The sequence below is a fragment of the Phascolarctos cinereus genome, unplaced genomic scaffold, assembly GCF_003287225.1.
Source record: "Phascolarctos cinereus isolate Bilbo 61053 unplaced genomic scaffold, phaCin_HiC Scaffold_4;HRSCAF=312, whole genome shotgun sequence".
Taxonomy (NCBI): domain Eukaryota; kingdom Metazoa; phylum Chordata; class Mammalia; order Diprotodontia; family Phascolarctidae; genus Phascolarctos; species Phascolarctos cinereus.
Genome location: NW_027555847.1, coordinates 12001409 through 12021496, shown reverse-complemented (window position 1 = coordinate 12021496; position 20088 = coordinate 12001409). Strand labels below are relative to the sequence as shown.

The window sequence follows — 20088 nt, the reverse complement described above, 5'->3', positions numbered from 1 at the left end:
GTCATCCCAAGGAAGAAATTGAAGAGGTCCCAGAGACCAATTTAGTTGGCAAATACAAGTTCTTTGCTATACAAAGATACATGACTAGGTCAGATGATATGAGTTTTAGAATAAAGTTCATTTGGAACACATTACAGAGAGGAAGAATGGTTGGAATATGAGTTGTATAGTCCTACGAAATATGGAAAAACAACCACAAAGGGTAGTTATAAAGAGAATGGTGGATGACTTATTTAAATGGAAAATACTCCAGTCAGAGCAAGTAGTAAGCATATATCCTGCCCATCCCAGGGGAGTGGCCATCCTTTTGGGTACTCCTGCTCAGCGTTCTAGAGGAACACAAGCCAGAGGTGAGTGACTCAGCCCCAGGCCTGAGGAAAGAGAACCTAAGTATAATCCTGAGGCTGCCACCATGCCCACACAACACACTAACGACTTCATCATCTACTACTTGTTCCTGAAGGGTCCACAGTCTTCTATTTGGTTAAAGTTTGGGACATGTTCAAATTCAGAATTTACTTTGCTCTTCCAAATACAAATCCCAGGAAGTTAGAATTTGGGCATGAAGAGCAGATGTCAAAAAGAGAGTTTAGATGGAAAACTGGGCTTGTTCTTTCATAAAAGATGTGAGCTGGAATCTAAAGAAAGCAAACACAACCCTTTAGCTAACAGTGTTAACAGAAGGGAATAGAAATATTGAAGGCCTAAGTCAAATGAAAACCTTAAGGACTTAAAAAAAAAAACACCTCAAATCCTGCGACAGTATGTTAAGGTCTGAGTACCCACCAAGAGTTCCATGGATGGAAAGAACTCAGGGACTTCTGGGACTATGGTATTTAAGTTATGTCTTAACTTACCAGGATGCTTTAAAAAGCATCCTGCTCCAAGAAGATGTAATTGATCTGTCTCTTCTCCAAATGTCATCCCCCCCACTCGCCAGCTCCCTGCATACCTTGGCAAAGGTTGGGGGTATTCCAGTGTTAAAATGTTAACTTTCATGCCTCTCTCCTCAATCAACACATACTTATTATAAACAACCTAAAGTCCAGTTTGGCAGTCATCCCAAGCCTTTCCAATCAAAAGGATTTTGTTCAGCTCTATCCATTCAATGTTGGGTTTATTTGGGTTATTTTTCTGTCATTTTGTCTTTAGTTCCTTTGCCCACTGAGCCAAAGACCGAGTAATGGAAAACCTTAAAAAGCTATCTTTTTTTGAGTTGACATTTCCATATTTTATTGTGAGATGCACGTAAAACATTTATTATCCATCATCAGAGTAGATATGACCATTAACATTTATAACAGGAAAGAGACCCTCCGGATATTTCTTATTCTAAGAGATTACGAGTCAATGCCCTGGAATTGACAATTGGGATCCAATTCCAGAGCAGGTTAATGTGCAGACTTTATCAACTTTCATTGGAATCCTGCCAAGGATTCCCAGGCTCCAAGGGGCTCTCAGGAGAGATCCAGACTCATGGGCCGAAATTGCACTGAGTCTTTGTAAGCGCCTCTGTCACTTTGTAAATGTGGGCTGTGGTTCACAGCCTTGAAGCACGCACAGCCTTCACTGTGCACATAAGTAACCCTAAAGCCACAGAGCCAACTGAGATCACACTTGCTGGTATCTAACCAGCGAAAGGTAGAAAAAAAGCAATGACAAAGGGATCTGGGATAAATTCCCGGCTCTATGAATGGGCCCTATGGAAGACATGGAGAATGTCTTTTTTCCTTCTCTCCTTGGCCCTTCTTCTGTAAGCAGAGGGATAAATAAAGAATCCCAGCAGTACTCCGACCCAGAGTCATGCCTCTGCCCTGTTTGTCTTGTGGGCAGGGATATATCATTAAAGAGATGGTTAATGAACGTTTGGAAAAGGAAACAGCAATCAAAAAGAAACTATATGACTTCAATAAGACAGACTATGCTTATTTTTCCTCTGAGACTCTTATTAACCTGGTAGATGAGGGCAGTGACGAAAATATATTCTATCTATATTTTAAAGGGGGAAAAAAAACTCTTTCGTGGTAGTCACGTGGAAAAGAGAGAGGGGCAGACTGGAAACTGGCTGAATGTCCCACCGGTGAGCGGTTACCAATGGCTCAACGTCAACTCAGAAGGAGGCCTTAATGGAGTCCTACAGGAACACACTCACACACACACACACACACACACACACACACACACACACACACACAGACACACACACACAGACACACACACTCACACACACACACTCACACACACACAGACACACACACACACTCACACACAACACACAGACACACACACACAGACACACACACACAGACACACACACACAGACACACACACTCACACACAGACACACACACACACTCACACACAGACACACACACAGACACACACACACTCACACACACACAGACACACACACACACTCACACACACACTCACACACACACAGACACACACACAGACACACACAGACACACACAGACACACACTCACACACACACAGACACACACACACAGACACACACACACACTCACACACACACAGACACACACACTCACACACACACAGACACACACACACACACAGACACACACACACAAACACACACACACACACAGACACACACACACACACACACACATATCAATAATGGAAATAAAAACTTACATGCCCTTTCTGAATTGTCAGATGATACAAAAATGGGAAGAACAGATCAATACACTAGAAGTCAGAGCTAGGATTCCCAAAGAAGCTCTTGGTCACCTAGAACATCGTATCAGACTTCATAAGAAGGAATTTAATAAGCGTAAATACAAAGTTTCACACTTCAGTTTGAAACCAAGCACAGTATGGATGAGGTAGAATGAAGTAGAAAGACATGCACCTAAAAACAGAGATGTAGTCTATTTTAGGGGCTGGAACAGAAAATGTCGACGGTATGAGATGGAATCCAAGAAAGCTAAAGCAATCTTAGTCTGAAAAGTGGCCCAATGTCTAGTAATGGGGGTAGTGAAATACTCTAGATTATTACGGTCAGTTCTGGGATCAATGATACACTGGAGGGTGTAACCAAAAAGATGAAGAGCTTTAAGGTCATGTTGGTTGAACAAAATGGACGCTGTTTAGCCTGGAGAAGAGAAGACTGCAGTGAGAGTACACTGTATCTGCCTTAAGTCTTGAAAAGCCTAGGGGGTAGAAGAAGGGACAGACTTGCTGTTTTTGCCTCTAGAGGAGGGAAAGACCAGGGACAGGAGGTAGAAGTAACAAAGAAGCAAATTTGGACTTGAAGCAAGGGCAATCTTCCTAAGCATCAGAGTCATTCAGCGTTAGAATGGGCAAACTCCAAACTCTCACTGGAGGGCTTCAAGCAAAGTCTGGATGACCACTCTTTGGGGAGGTTAGACAAGCAGGAGTAATGCATGCACGGATTCGACTAGACAGCTTCTTCTCACTATAACGTTGCAGGATTTTCCAAAGAGGTTACACAGTCTCTGGAACATTTATAACTTAGAAGGATCAGCAAGGGCCCAGTGAGGAGAAAACATTTCTTTCTCTGTTTAGATTGGTCTGTCCAAATGAAAGACATGAGCCTTTCAAACACAGGCCATTCAGATAAAACTTTGCAAACCTGAAAGGCTCAGCCCGAATCCAAGGTGGGAAGGAGGACTTCCAAAAGGGCCCCTGATCACACTCTCTGGGCTCTGGTGGCCGTCTTTCCATTCAAACAGCTGGGCCTCCCTGGGAATGCTTTTAACACTTGGGTGCACGTATGCATTTCTTTTGCAACTGACGTCTGCATTCGTTGGATTGAAAAGCATAATGGTTCCAATTGTGCTTCCCCCCTGGAACAGTTGTAAAAGTTGGACAGAGGTTAATATGCAAAGGGTGCATCCAATGAGCATAATTAATAAACTCTACTATGAAGTGCAGTAAACATATGACAAGTTTCTCTTCCTGGCTCCAAAAATGCCCCAAAATGTCCCTTAGAACTGAAGCATAACATATCCAATTAGGATGACTGCATTTATACATGTGGTTTGGGGAATCTGCTTTTTCCTGCTCTAACCAAAAATGCCGATGTGATTTCTGGAGCTTCTAAGTGTAGACCTGACACCTTTCTTTTTTGATTTGCTGCTATGGCTCCAATTGATGTACCTTGCATGAATTGTTGTGATTAGAGGCACTGGGGGAGGTGGTTTTGCACGTGGAAGAGCAGGGTAGAAAGTGTGACCTTTGGACAAGGCATGAAATCCTGATCTCCTTGCTTTTTCTCTTTTGCAGAATTGAACCCCAGAAAGAATCCAAGATGAGATGTATAGAGCTGCATTGGAGAACTTACAGTAGCCCTGGAATTTTTCCACTCCTTATCATGACATCTGACTTGAGGGGACAGCCTAATGAAATACCTTAGGTTGCCTATGGAATGCAGCAGTGCAGCCTGGCCCAGGAAGAAGGAATGGGTTTTCCTTTGTTCAAAACTAGACTTAGGGTCATGAAGAACTAAGTTTGAATTGGGCTCAGAACAACTCTCTAGTTGTATGACCCTGTGTAAATCACTTTTCACTCAGGCCTCATTTTCCTCATCTGTAAAATGGGTGTAATAGCACTGCCTAATTCCCAGTGTTGTTGTGGGGATCACAAATGAGATAGCGTAGGTAAAAGCAATGTACAACTGTTTCGGAGCACAATATACATGCTAAGGGTGAGGACTGAACAAAACAACCTACCAATCTATTGCCCCAACCTACTTAAAGTGACGAGATGCAACATACTGCTGCTTTTGTCAGGTGAGATGAGCCAACCAATCACCAGAGTTGGGAACTAGGTATGAACAATGCTTCAATACCCTCACCATTCAAGCCCTTATCCTGGGTGCCAACATTCTTGATTAATTCGGAAAGCCTTAAAAGCTATTACATGTACAGCAGCAATGTTACACAGGAAATATGTTTAGATTGGTTGAGAACATTTCATCATGCTCCATGTGCAGGCTATAAAAAGACAAATCAATTAAGAACCTGAGAATTTGAACATCTGGAAGCTTAAGTGGTGGAAGACTTCCCCATGAGGCCCCTGAGAAATAATTGCTTGGTGAGACAAGGTGGGCAGAGAAGAACTCTGAGCCCTGAGCATGAGTTCCACTTTGGGCTTTGCCGACTCCCACTTGGCTAAAGGATAACCTTGCAACCTTTAAATGGATCCAGAGGATTTGGGCCTCCCCGTCAGTGTCCTAGCAGGGTCTCCAGAACAGCTATAGAACAGTGTCTCTATCTAGAGGTGGGGATGCACTTGATGAGATGAGAAAAAGCAGTCAAAATTCTAAGGCAGCAAAAAACCTAGACTACACCTAAGAGGAACTTGTTGAAGACTCGGTCGAGGAATTTACCAGGAGCTGTTACTGCTTTGCTATATGTGTATAGCACGAGGTCAGTCACAATTCCCTTTGTTGGGATTGTATCACATACTTGTGTGGGATGGTTTGGTACCAGCTAAATGCCAGAGAAAGTGCTTGGATCTAAAAGCTAATTCAGACTGCCTGACCCCCAGATACTGATAGACAATCATGAAGGGGGCTTACAAAGGTAGGGACTTATTTGTTGTAGCTAATGATAACATCTAACATTTATATAGTGTTTACCATGTGCCTGGTGCTGTGCCAAGTGCTTTACAATCTTTATCTCATTTGATCCTCACAATGACCTTGGGAGGTAAGTGCTATTATTATCCCCATTACAGGTGAGGAAATTGAGGCAGACAGAAGTGAAATGACTTTCCTAGGATGACAAAGTTTGTAAGTATCTAAGACCAAACTTGAATTTAGGACTTACAGTCTCCAGGCCTAACTCTAGCTACTGTACTACTTATCAGTAGCTTTACAAACCAACCCTAACAGTTCAGGGCTATTTCTAGCATTCTAGGTGGACCCAACCTGCCAGTGCAAGTGAGAAGTGGGGGAGTCTTCTCCAGAGAGCACCCTGATCCAGGTCCAGTAGCCTTTCTGCTCTTTACAAAAAAGGAAGGAGGTAAACTGTCACTACTGTTCAGTCATATAGTTGTGTGTGACACACTTACTAGCTCTGTGATCCTGGACAAGTCACCACCTCTGTCTGCCTCAATGTCCTCATCTGGAAAATGGGAATAATCGTAACATCTAGCTCCCAGGGTTGTTGTGAGGATGAAATGAGATAAAGATTGTAAAGCACTGAACACAGTGTTAAGCATATAGTAAACAGCATATAAACATTAGCTATTGCTATTTGCTATAGCAAATAAGCCCCTGCCTTTGTATGCCCCCTCCACGATTATCTCTTCATATCAAAGAGTCAGCCAGGCTGAATTAGCTTTTAGAAACAAGTGCTTATTATGACATTTAGTGAATACAAAGCCAGCCCACACTTCTGTGACAAGTTTGTGACAATCCCACAGATACCTATGGAGTCCAGAGAGAATTAGGACTGAGCTTATCCTCTGCACATGTGGCAAAGCAGTAACACAGCTCCTGGTAAATTCTTTGATGGAGCCTTAACATGTTCCTCTTATAATCCATGACCCCATGGACCATAGCATGCCAGGCCCTTCTATCCTCCACACTCTCCCAAGGTCTGCCCAAGCTCATGTTCATTGCATTCATGATACTTTCTATCTTCTGCTTATCCTCTGCCATCCCTTTCTCCTCTTGCCTTCAATCCTTCCCAACATCAGAATCTTTCCCAGTGATTCCTGTCTACTCACTGTGTGGCCAAGGTATTTAAGCCTCAGCTTCAGTGTTTGTCCTTCCAACAAATATTCTAAATTAATTTCTAATTTAAGCTAAATTTGACTGACATTAAAATGTTTGAGGGTGACATTAATATGTGGGTCAACAGATCATAAGAGGTCCCATCTCTTTATCTCTGGAGCACCATGCACCTGGTACAGGCTTGTACACAGTAGGATCTCAAAACACTTGATGATAAGTAAAACTGAAATGGAAGATATGGAACGTGAAATAGGTGGAAGCTTGGGAAAGCCAAGACAAAGACGTTAGAGAGATTGCGAATCCATGACGAAGTAGAAGAAAAGTGATAATAGATGAGATTTATATAGTAACGTATTGCAAATGGGCACCCATTTAGGAGGAGCGTAAACGACATGACTGATGTATAATTAGAAAGGGCAGCTGGCTGGCCACATAGCAAGCATGAGCAAGTGGTGATGCGCAGCCCATGAGCATGAATGGTACCCAGGAAATGCCAAGGCCATTAGAAGAAGACTCCAGGCATGAGGCTGTAGAGAATACAGAGAATACGGGTAAAAACTGTGCAGAATATGAAAGCATGGATGGGTTGGGAGCATTCTATCTGGGTAGATGAATATAAATGTGACCTCATATCCTTCTAAGTATTGAAGAATCACTCTCCATCTGGGAGTTCAGTGTCTTGTATAAAACAGGTACTTAATAAAGATTCAATTGAAGTTTTGGGGAAGGACCCCGAGCATCATGTGATGAAACAGGTTCCAATATTGTTGACATTATTTGTCTGGGAAATTGGCCTCGAGGCAAGCTTAGGAGGATGGACTTCAGACCCATAAACTCGCACTAGGGAACCCCCAAGCTCATTAAGTTGTCAGTTTACTCAAAGTTGCACATAATTTCAAACAATTTCCATCCTCTTGCCAGATAGATGCCCTATTGTTTTATAAACATCTCCCCTAATCCCGACCTGGTTAATTCCAATTCTGGAGCTTTTCCAATCCTTGCATTTCCAATTAATGAGGTTTTACTTGTAGTAACAGATGTTGAGAGGCATACAGACACTCAAATTAGGTAGAACCACATTCCTGTCATAAGCCATTCGTTGAAATGTAGCCACTCAAGGAGGAGAGAGTGTCTTTAGATAGACTTCCACTTGCCTGATTCCTTTCTCCCACCCACAGGGGTTCTAACTCTGAAGTCTTAAGTTTCAATTAACAGTCTGTGCCTTTATACTTAAAAACCTTCAAGGAGCCCTGATTCCATCACAGCAGGCACGCCCTCCACCCAGGCACGTTATTAGTTGTGCTGCAGATAGTAGATTGTTGCCAGGGGGTAATCAGTACATTACCGTAACCACCACCCTCTTCCTAGGGGGGTGCTGAGAAAATGGAGAACATTTTTATCCTCAGAAGAATAAAATCATCTGGTGACTGGAGGGATTATATCCCTCTCTGATATTAAATGGGGTTAATGCTTAGACAATAGGTGAGCTGTATTTTGCTGGGCCCCAAGCAATAGACTCTCTGGATTGGCAGGACCTGAAAGACTTTGTCTCCCCTCCACCCAGAGCCTTTGAGAACACCATGTCACCTCCAGGCACAATGAAGCATCAAACCATTATATAAATTATAGAATCACAAAATCACAGACACTATTGAAGAATTTCTGTAAGCCCCCTTTGCTGGGAGAAATCCATGCATCTCCCTCCCTTAATTCCAAGAGTCTATAATAATGCAAGACTTTATTATCCAGGCTGAGATTATTTAACTTATCTATTGGAAAACCTTGAAAAGTAGCACAACTTTCATTGAAGGTAGGTCCTCAAACTCAACCCTTTGATTGAATCCAAACTTGAGGACCTCGAGGGCCACATGTGCCTCCAGGCCGCAGTTTCCCCATCCTTAATCTAGGATTTATCTTATAAATAGTTTATAAATCTTATAAAAAGATTTATCTTATAAATAAATGGATCAATGATGGATAGTGAATTTGTTCAGTTCCCATTATGTGCTGAGAAATAACCCAAGTAAAGGAAAAACACATACAACCCAGCAAAAAAAAAGCCCCTGCCCTCAAGGGGCTTCCATTCTAGTAGGGGCAGACAACACATGAAAGGAGCCGGGAAGGGAGGGGGAGCCCAGGGTATGAAGATGGCCAGGAAGTGGACAAGCTAAGGCAGGGCCTCTCCTTTCAGAATCCTGCTTCATAAGTGCTGTCCTGAGCAGCACTGGGGACACAAAAGAAGACAAAAGCCAGTTTCTGCCCTCATGGAGGTTATGTTCTAATGTGATAGAAAACGTCTATATAAATAGTTATCACATGATGAATACAGAGATGTTTTTTCATAGAGTGTCAGCTATTGGAGAATGGGGACAGTTTTGATTTTTTTTTTTGGTGTCCCCAGCACATAGTAAAAACTTAATAGATATTCAAGTTTGCTGACTGAGTGAATTAACTTTAATCTAACAAAGGTCAGTTGTGGAAGCTGATTGGGTTGAAAACTGGTTTGGAGCTTTCCATTTAGGAACCAGCCAAACTTTCAAGTCAATTAAACTTGTCTGCCAAAGATGACATAACGCTCACCACCCCTCCCCAACCAGGGTCACAGTTGCAAGAAGGCTAGAGGGAGCATGACCCAGTGATGCTTGACCATCGATCACCCAGAGTTAGCTGAAATACAGCCTCTCTGCCATGCTACAACAGGTCTGTCCCTGCTCCCTGTCCCCCAGTCCCCTCAAATTTTGCCCCCCAGCAACAAATCAAACAGCAGAAATCCTGGGGAGATGGCAAAGTGAGCGATGTCCAAGCGATAGTTTGTCTAAAACAAAGAATACAAAATAAGATCCAAAAATATAGATAAATCAGCTCATTAATTATAGGAAGAAGGAAAGTCAAAGAAGTTACCCCCAAGGTAATTCTTGCTGAAAAAAGTAACTGAAAGGGCTCACCAATGCTTTTATTCCTGTAAGATTACACCAGCTCTGAAACTTCCCACACCTCCTCAACCCTGCCTCAGCCTGGGGTTTCTTCTTCCCAGATCTTCCATTTAAGGAAGGACCCCAGGGCCTTCACCTCATAATTTCACCCCAGCTGCAGGACTATATTATGCCAGTCCAGGACTTCGTACTTCCTCTTTGCACCCCACTCCTCCTTTGGCCTATATTCTCCCTTTGTACCCTCACAGCTCAGCACAATGCCTGGCACAGAGTAGGTGCTTTTAAAAATGTTTATTGACTCTATGATTGATTTTACTCCTTCAGTGGCTTACCTGCCCTCTTGAATGTGGGCCTTGGGCAGCTCTGTGATCTGTTTGGCTGCACAAATGGTTGTTTTTGTTGTTATTTAATTGTTCAGTCATGTCTGCCTCTTTGTGATGCTATGGATCATAGCACGCCAGTCCTTTCTATCCTCCACTGTCTCCCAAAGTCTGTCTGAGCTTATGTACCCTGCTTCCATGACACTCTCTATCCATCTCATACTCTGTTCCCTTTTCCTTTTCCTTCCATCTTTCCCAGCATCAGGACCTTTTCCAGTGAGCCCTGTCTTCTCATTAGGTGGACAAAGTCGTTAAGCTTCAGCTAAAGTATATGACCTTCCAGTAATGAGTATGAATTAATTTATTTAAGTATTCATTAATTTGACCTCTTTGCTGCCCAAGGGACTCTCAAAAATTGTCTCCAGCACCACAATTTGAAAGCATTGCTGCACTCAGCTTTCTTTATAGTCCAACTCTAACAACCATACGCTGCTGTTGGAAAAACCATAGCTTTGAGCATATGAACCTTTGTCCAAACTCTACTCTAGGGAATGATTTTCTGGCTTCACCATTTGGTAGTCTTCCAAGAAGGTCCTTTTCCCAGGATTAAGGTGGTAGAGTTGTTCTGGGTAAACCAGCACCCCGCCACCATCACCACCACACACCTACACACCTTCCAGGTGGGACTGGACAGCTCCTTGGCAATATCCTAAGAGGGGCTCCGCTACCAGAGCAAGTTGAGGTCTCTGAATCAGCACTTGGGCCCAATATAAGGAAGTTTTGGAAAAGGGTGGGGGTGGGGGACAAGAAACGGAAGGAGAAAAGGCCCAGAAATGCAGCAACATTGATGTTGGTTGGGGAAAGGGCCTCTGACGTCATGAGTTTAGGGCTGTGGTACCAAACTCAGATAAGTGGGAGGCCACTAAATTGAAGATAATGTAGATCGTATGTTGACTTAGAAAATGGTACGCTAACATGATCAACGTTCTATTGCAGTTTTGTTTATTTTGTTCAATATTTCCCAATTCCATTTTAACCCAGCTCAGACAGCACGCTGGAAGCTTGCAGGTAGGGTGCTGCTCTGGGCTGTGTGTTTGACACTTCTGCTGCGGGGAATGTGGAAATGAAACTCCCATTACCCTTGCAGTGCAGACTGGCTATTTCTCAAAATCTTAAATTATTGCCTAAAGCATCGAGGGCTTAAGTGACTCTGCCAGGATCAGAGTCAGCATGTGTCTGAGGAAAGACTTGAACCCTCATCTTTCTGGCTTGGAGGTGACCCTGGTCTTTATCCACTTCATCATCCTGCCCCTTCAGGACTGACCACAGCTGTTTAATAAAGATGAGCACAAAAGAAGGAGCCAGTAGGAGTGAAAGGAAGATTTAAAAAAGACTTAGGTGCAAAAGCTGTTAGGAATACATCTCTTAGCAATCCCTTTGCAGACCTACCTCCCTATGCCTGGCCCCTGGACACAGTTGTAGAACCAGAAGAGAGGAACAGGCAAATATAGAGAATAGGCCCTAATCAGGAAATCACCTGGAGTATACAAGTTTGTGTCCCCTCTGGTCACCTCTGCTCTCTGAGGGAAACAGACCTCATCCAACCTCAAGGGCCTGGGAAAACAGAGACTCAGCCTACAAACATTTATTAAGCTCCTACTGGATGCCAGGTTCTGTGCTGATTGCTGGGGACAAAAAGACAAAAAAAAATGAAATAGACAACAGGAAATGGGGGAGGGACCTGGCAGGCCTGAGCCTCCAAGAAGGAAAGAGTTGTTGAAAGAAGTATGTTTTCCACAAGAACACCACAGTAAGATGAGCAGAGTGACTGGTAAGGCAGACAAAAGGAGACTGAGGAGAAGAAATAAGAGATGAATGAACATTCAAAGAAAATAGCAGCCTCAGCAGACAACTTCTTTGCAAAAAAGCAATTGAGTCAAAATCCCCTGAGGAAGTCGATAACATCACAACAAATTCTGCAGAGCTCTCTGTGACAACAACAGAATTGTTCCAGCAGTCCCAAGGATAGTTCAGAAGAGGAAAGAATCATGTGACAATATCAAAGGAATAAAGGCAGGAAAAAAGCACCCTAAAAGAACAAATGAGCAAGCCTAAGCAGAAATGAGTATATTTAAAAGAAAAGACAGAGCCACACTATATAGTTGTAGATCCTTTGCAAAGGACAAAGCAGAATTAGAATGAAAAAAATGGAGAAGAAAAATATCGGAAGAAATCATAGAATATAAACAAACCCATGAGCTCTACAAAACAAGAAAATAACCTTGCAAATGGGATGTGAAGAAATAATCTGGGCTTCCAGAAAAGAGAGCAAAATATTGAAAAAGAAAAGCTTAACAATGAATTAAAAACAAAAATCATGGAGAAAAATCACCCAGAAACATTGGGACTATACGGCAAGGTACAATTTGAGAGACTCTTTAAAATACAAAGAGAAATATAGTTCAAGCTTGACTCAACAAGAAACTCCATTGTCGAATTTCAAGATTATATAATAATAATGATACTAACAGCTTACATTCATGTAGCACTTTCAGGTTTGCAAAGCTGTAGATAGATCTATAGATAGCTATATCTATCTCTGTACATATATGTGTGTATATGTATATAGGTATGTGTGTATATACATACACATATACACACATACATACCCTCATTTGATCCTTGTAACAACCTGGCAAGGTAGGTACTATTATTATCATCACCATTCTACAGATAAGGAAAGCAAGGCTAAGTGACTTGCCCTACATCCCTCATGCCTGGGTACAACAACCCAGGAGCATCATGACATATACTACAAAGGCAAGAAGGGGTGCCAAGGAACTATAGAGAGGGAGAGTTTGCACTTCTCAGATCAGGCTCCATAAAATGGGCTCGTATATCTTGGTACCAAATCTCACTAACAGAAAGAATATAATTGATAAGCACAGGGAGATACCTCTTAAAGCAGTTTAACCAGGAAGGAATTCCATTCATAGTTCAAGGGGAGGATGTCCTTTTATCATAGGAGATAAGCAAGGAGGAAAGACAAAGAACAGGCTTAGCCCAAGGGACAAGAGCTATACAAGAGCTCTCACTGAACCCTTGTATCTTCTTTGACAGTGATGTGTTCTTGGGAATAGATTCTAGAGAATCCTAGAAAGCTTATGGACTAAAAGGGGGGTGCAGAATGAAAACCCCACTTTTTTGGGAAGGAAAATCAGAAATTAGTATCTCTGAAACAGAAAAATAAATGAAGTGAGTATGGGATGGAGACGATACAGTATTGCAATCTTCTCCAAACTGAAAAAAAGAAGGCTAAAATAAAGGAAGAAGGGGAGAGAATGAACAAAAATTAGAGTAAAATCAAGTAATTAGGGATCAGACCCTGTGACAGGATACAAGGTGAGCTGGTGGACTAGGACAAATTCAGATGAGCATGAGCAAAACACACTGCACGTGATAAGTGGTGACTTGAAAGAAAATGGAATAATGTGTGCAAACATACATAAAATATTCATATATTTTATATAAACATATGCGTATATACATGTATTTAATTGAAGAAAGCATGAATCTAACCATCAAAAGGGAAAATATGAATGGATTAAACTTCCCAATAAAAAAAACTTCACAGTACAAAGTATTGGGTAAGAAAAGAAAACTCAGCAATCTCCTGCATATGTCCCTCTCTAGACACAGAGAAAGCCTGTGAAAATGAAGCAATGAAACCAAATCTATTGTGCTTCAGGCAACTGAAAAAATCAGCATTTGCTATCTTGATCTTAGATAAGTCAACAATCAAAATGAACAAAGTCAAGAGAGACACATGAAAATGCATTAAGCTTAAAGTTACCACAGACAATGGAGCCCATTTTAAATAGATTCATGAATTTCAATGTATTCCTCTTTGTTTAAGCCCTCCTCTCACCTAGAGTGACTATCAGAATAGCCTCCTAGGCTCCCTGCCTCAAATCATAATCCCCCCTTCCCACAACTTCCAAGACTGTTTTCCTAAAGCCAGGGTAGGGCCATATCACTTCCATACTCAACAAGGAGCCAGCAGATCCTTATTATTTCAAGGATCCAATATATAAACTCATCCTCATGACACTTACAGCCCTTCCGAAACTGGCTCCAATGGACCTTTGAAGCTTAATAACACATTACTTACAGGATCACAGAATAATCATAATAATTGTAACATCAAAGTGATGTTGATGATGGTAAGGCCCCGAGGGATCTCAGATGTCAGGCAGTGCAGTTCTCTCATTTGATATATGTGGAAAGTGAGGCCCAGGGCAGTTACCTGAACTGCCCAAGGCCATGATCCAGCCATACTAGGTTTCTTACTGTTCCTCATACGTTTCAATGTCCTTGCTCTAGCTGCTCACCTGTGACCCGACTACACTCCTCCTCACCTTTTCCTCTTAGGATCTGTAATTTCATTGACTATTCGGCTCAAAGGCAACATTTCAAGTATGAAACACTTCTGGATTACTGCAAGGGCTGGTCATTGCCTTGCATACCAACTTTACACCTAATTTGTCTACAACTGACGTACCCCCACATCTGTGTATATTCATTACCCTGACAGATTATAAGCTACTTGAAGGCAGGGAGATAGTAAAATTTTTGTCTTTGTATTCCCAATGCTTAACAGGTAACACCTAATGTAAGACCTGTCACATAATAGAAATTTAATAATTATTTTTGATTATTAATTGACTGGCACCAAATGCCATAGCGATTACATCCTTAAAAGAAAAAGCTAAATGAATTGGGAAAAGATATTGATAGTAAAGACAATAATGGTAATAGACCTTCATATTCTTTTCTCAGAATTAGATAGCTATACTTAGTAATTGGGAGGAAGAAGAAGAAACAGTGAGAAATACAGAAGAATGGTCAGATAAGTAGGAGGAAGATCTTAGTGGTGATCTATTACAGATGTGTAACATGTGGAGGACTTAGATGACCTCTCAGTCTCCTTCCAGCTCTAAGAGTATTTATTAAAGGAGAGAATTTTAAGATAAAGGACATAATAATGTCAACTTTTTTTTTTTTTAGGCAATTGGGGTTAAGTGACTTGCCCAGCATCACACACCTAGTAAGTGTCAAGTGTTTGGTCTGAGGCCAGATTTGAACTCAGGCCTTCCTGACTTTGGGGCCAGTGCTCTATCCACTGTGCCACCTAGCTGCCCCATAATGTCAACTTCTTCCAAACAAGTCAAGGAGGATGAAGACTAAGAAAAGGTGGTTATTTTGGGGGAACAATGGGTCAGTCATGACCTTGAGCTAAACTGTTTTAGTAGAGGGGGATTGATATCAGAACTCAGAGCATAGAAGACTCTTCAAGTTTGCAAGTAAGAAGCAGGAGAGAACCAGGCTTCCAGCTGGGCTGGGGGGGGGGGCAGGGTTCCATGAAGTTTCTTTGATTTATTTGTTTTTAAGATATTGGAGATTCAAGCATGTTTATAAACAGAACAGAAGGGTGTACTAGCAAGCATATTGAAAACATAAAGGCCAATGGAGAGGGATAATTAGAGGAAGAAGATCTGGAAGGAGGCAGGAGCAGATGAGATTAGGAGCGCAAGGGACTTCACAAGGAGAAGTGGCATACTTCTTTCTCAGAAACATAAGAAAAGGAAGAAAGAGTTCAAGAAAAGTCTATTGGACCAACCCATGTTCATCACCACTTGTAGCAAAGGAGAAAGCTAAATGTCAATTGACTTTTCCTTTTCAGGAGAATCCCAGAGTGTGAGCTCTGGAGCTGGAAAAGAGAGAAACCTTTGTCTTTATTCCCCAAAAGAGGATAAGAAATAACAAACTCCATGAACTTTTAGCATCATGATTTATGGCCAGAAATTATAGAATGCTATAACATCCAAGCAATTTAGACCAAAGGGCATCAGAGAGGTGAATGATGAGTGTGAGGAGACTTCAGTATACTACAACAAGTGATAAGAAATGTATGAGCAAAAACAAAGACTGGACGGTCACTGAGAGAGGGAAGGATATCAAACAGACAGTCTGCATGCTCCTTTCTCAATGTCCTATCAAAATAATCTATCCAGACTGACCAGGCAAAAAAGAAAAACCTCCGGCACAAAGAGTGTCCTACTCTCCTGCCACCACCCCTCATTTATGTCTCTTATGCTGGTCTGGGCCACCCCAGAACCCATTGAAGAAAGTCAGGCAGCAGGAAGAACTGCCATCACTTAGGGAGCCTTCCCCTCTTGGGTTCCAACATTGTCCCAACTGTTTCTCTGCTCACGAGGAGTGTATGATATCATGTCAACAATGACATTCTTTCTGATGAGCTGGAGGACCATCAGGTCTTACCATCTGTCCTACCAATCCCTCCATACTATGCTCTCTTCTCTAGCCTTCACTGCTTCTATTTATGTCACCTAAGGACCTCTGAGGATATCTGCCTCACTACCCACCCTTAGGACTCTTGCTTTTTTTCTACCTACCATATAGTTGGGATTGCTTTACGTAATGTCTCCTACACATAGAGATCACATTCCCAGAAAAGAGAAACTTTCTCACTTTTTCTAGCTGTTCCCCCAGCACTTAGCATATAGTAAGCATTTAATTCATATTTCTACATCTACTCATTCCTTGAAATAGATGCAAATATGACACACCCACTCCAGACCTTCAAATTCATGTATTGTGATGAACTTTCAGAGGTCTTGAACAAGAATTTTAGGGAAGAGGTGTCCAACATGCATGGGCCCACACTCAGAATCAGTTTAAAATGCAACTGGAAAATATTTAACAAAATAAATAAAATACAATAAAACATATGATAATGTGAATATGTGGCTTTCTAATTCAGAATGTATCCTGCAGGGATCCTTGTGTCTGGTTGAGTGGTCCCCATTTCTATTTGAGTTTGACACCATCACTGTAGGGGATGGGCAGCCATAAATAGTTCATGAGCTAAACAAGCAGAGAGAACACCCAAAAACCAAGGCTCTATTGACATATGGAACATTGGTGCAATCTCATTCTTACAATAAGTTACTGTAAGACCATGTCCCAAGTTTACAAAAGGGAATCATGTCCTCCTGGATTTTCTTCTGCTCTTTCTACTATGCCCTTTAAAGATTCATCTCAGTTCTCTTTTCTCTTGTGGTGCAAGATTTCTGGACAGCTTAGCAACACACGAATTGCACAGAATGACAGAGTTCGAGGGCTGGGAGGACCTCAGTGGTCATCAACACAATCCGTTCGCAAGAAACAGAATCTTCATTACAATGTAATGGACAAGTGGTAATCTACCCTCAAGTGAGGTAGAACCGTTTAGCTGCCAAAGCAACCCACTAACACTTTTCAGACAGCTCTGATTGTTTGGATGTTTCCCTGACATCAAGTCTGAATTTGCCCCTTTTCATCATCTACCCTTGACCCTGATTCTGGCCTTTGGGGTCAGGTGGGACTAGATTATTCCCAGCTCAACTTGACATTGACATCCCTACAACCATTCGAGACCACTGTCACACCCTGATCCCCACTGTTTCTTCTTGAGGAATGACAGGATGGGCTAGGCTTAGAAATCATGTAGTATTACAGTTGTCTTGGTCAAACTGGGTGATCTGATATTGGATTTGTAAACTCCCATCTCAAACCATGTATGACTTCTCATGGTGGCAGATCAGGGACAAATTCTTCAAACAGGAAACAAAGGTAATCGTTTTGTGGCTCCAAAAATGAAACATTATTGTATAAGTGATGGAGAATCTGAAGCTAGAAAACCGATGATCACAATGAAAACAGACCTTGAGTTCACCTGTGCTCAGAGACAAGGGTGTATTTACAAACAGGAAACACAATCATTCCTTGTTCCAGAGGAGCAATGTCACTGCTCATATGGGAGCGTAACAGTCAAAGGCACTATTGCCCATTACCCACACTGGAAGTCTCAAGACACAGGAACACTTCACAGGAAATGATCCCAGACTCATTCAATGCAGATGTTTTTGCTGTACTGCTGGAGTGGGAGCATGAACAGCCCCACCATCCTGCCAGGCAGAGAAGTCTAGTGCTACTAAAAAGAGTAACATGAAGATGAAGTCAGGTACATTTTTGTGGGCTTAGACTAGAGAGGGCCCCCCCCCCATTCTTCATTTGATTGAATTTGCTTCTCTGTCCTGAAGTACCTTCACTAACTCCCCAGAATATTAAGAGAGTGATTAAAATGAACTATAATTTCCCCAATGACAACATTTATCATTGAATGTATTCTCTAAGGGATAAAAGCTACTCACCAAAAATGTGTTTTCTTCATAGAATATTTGAGGTTAGGAGAGTTTATCTTTAGCCTCATGAATCAAATGGGAAAACAAAAGAGACCATGAAATTGTTGGTACAATTTTATTGTAGTCCTACCCAAAGAGAAAAAAACAAACAAACTATTTTTCCCAGAAGTAAAAGTTGCTTCAGGATAAAAGTCCCCTTGGTTTTCAGATTTTTTTTAACCCTTCCTATCCAAGGAGAGAAGGATCTTCAGTACTCTTTTTGAGGTAGGTTGGAGGTGGACAGAGCAAGGCCTGAACTTGTGGAGAATTCCCAGAATGTAAATTCCTGACAGCAGGGTAGATGGGCTGCTCTATCTTGAATTCTCAGAAAGTTGTCTGGGTCGCTGAGAGCTTCTATCTTGCTCATTTGTAGTCAGATAGCTGGTTTGTGTCAGTGGCAAGACTTGAACCCAGACCTTCTTGTTTCCAAAGCCTATCTTTCATCCACTGAAGTGTACTGCCAGGGAAGGGTACAAATGCAGAATCATTGTTGCCTGTCCTCCACAGACATAGGTGTTGACAATGTGTAAAGATTCATGAGAGGTCCAGAAGTAATATCAGGTGTGCTGGTCACATTTCTTTTTTTTTGGGGGGGAGGGGTTAGGCAATGGGGTTAAATGACTTGCCCAGGGTCACACAGCTAGTAAATATCAAGTGTTTGGTCTGAGGCTGGATTTGAACTCAGGTCCTCCTGAATCCAGGGCCAGTGCTCTATCCTCTGAACCACCTAGCTGCCCCTGCTGGTCACATTTCATCACCTTTCTACATCATCTTAAGACTTGGCCAGCTACCGTACATGTTTTCTTGCACTTTCAATTGCCCCAGTGGTAACACATATTACATAACCATCAGTTTAGAGGACATTTGGTGCTAAATGTTGGTCAAGGAACAGGAGAGACAGATTCCTTCTCATGCTTCTGAAATCATCTCCTAAAGTTTAGTACTGCTTGGTATGAGTCAGAAAGAAAGAATAAAAAGCAAAGCACATTGCCTAACAGTATGTAACCCTCTGTCTTTAAAAAAAAAATCCCTTCAAGAGATGTTTCAAAGAGAGATATTAGAAGCAACTGCAAAAGTAGTTATGATTTGACCCCACTTGGCTCCACCACTCTATTTCACTAGTGGTATAGGCACTTCCTCTATGGTTCCAGGTATTCCTGGTTCAGCTTGTTAAAGACCCTGGGCTCCTTAGGAGCATATCCATTGAGCTGTGACTTGTGAAGCCATGTTGTCCAACTTCCTCATCTCAGAGGTGAGAAAAAGAGCCACCCAGCATTTCCCTCTACTGGAGCAAAGTAATGATTAGTAAATGAAAGTCCTGGGATTTGAGTCCTTTGACAGCAATTCAGACCTTTCTACCACTCTGCATCTCCTCTCTATGGGCACTTTCATCTTGTTCTGTCTGAAATAAAGTCCAACACTATCAGCCTCAGTTATTCTAATGTGACAATGACCATGTTGGAGCAGTACTTTTAGTGACTGCATGAAAACATGAATCTCATGGATGTATAAATCACATATTGTTTGTTACTGTTTGGCCTTCATTCTCAATGAGGACACGAGATCAGGAAGGAGATGTCATGACTTGTAAGTGAATTCGATTTAAATGAGTCAGCCTCAGTTTCTTCTCTAGAGCCATATACGCATATACATATGCCAGAGAACTCCCTGTTGACTGAGTGTCTTTCTCAAATATGTTTTTAATATGATCAACAGATAACAAAGCCGAGGAGTGTGAATAGTTTCTACCCTTTTCATTTAATTGTGGATGACTAGAAGAGAGAAGTTTGTTCTT

The 20088-nt window shown here is 41.9% G+C and overlaps 1 protein-coding gene across 4 annotated transcripts in view; it reads right to left on the bottom strand.

Moving 5' to 3' along the window:
- Positions 1-20088, bottom strand: part of CACNA2D3 (calcium voltage-gated channel auxiliary subunit alpha2delta 3) — a 1023339-nt gene that overhangs the window by 405797 nt on the left and 597454 nt on the right. The gene's annotated exons all lie outside the window — the stretch shown is intronic.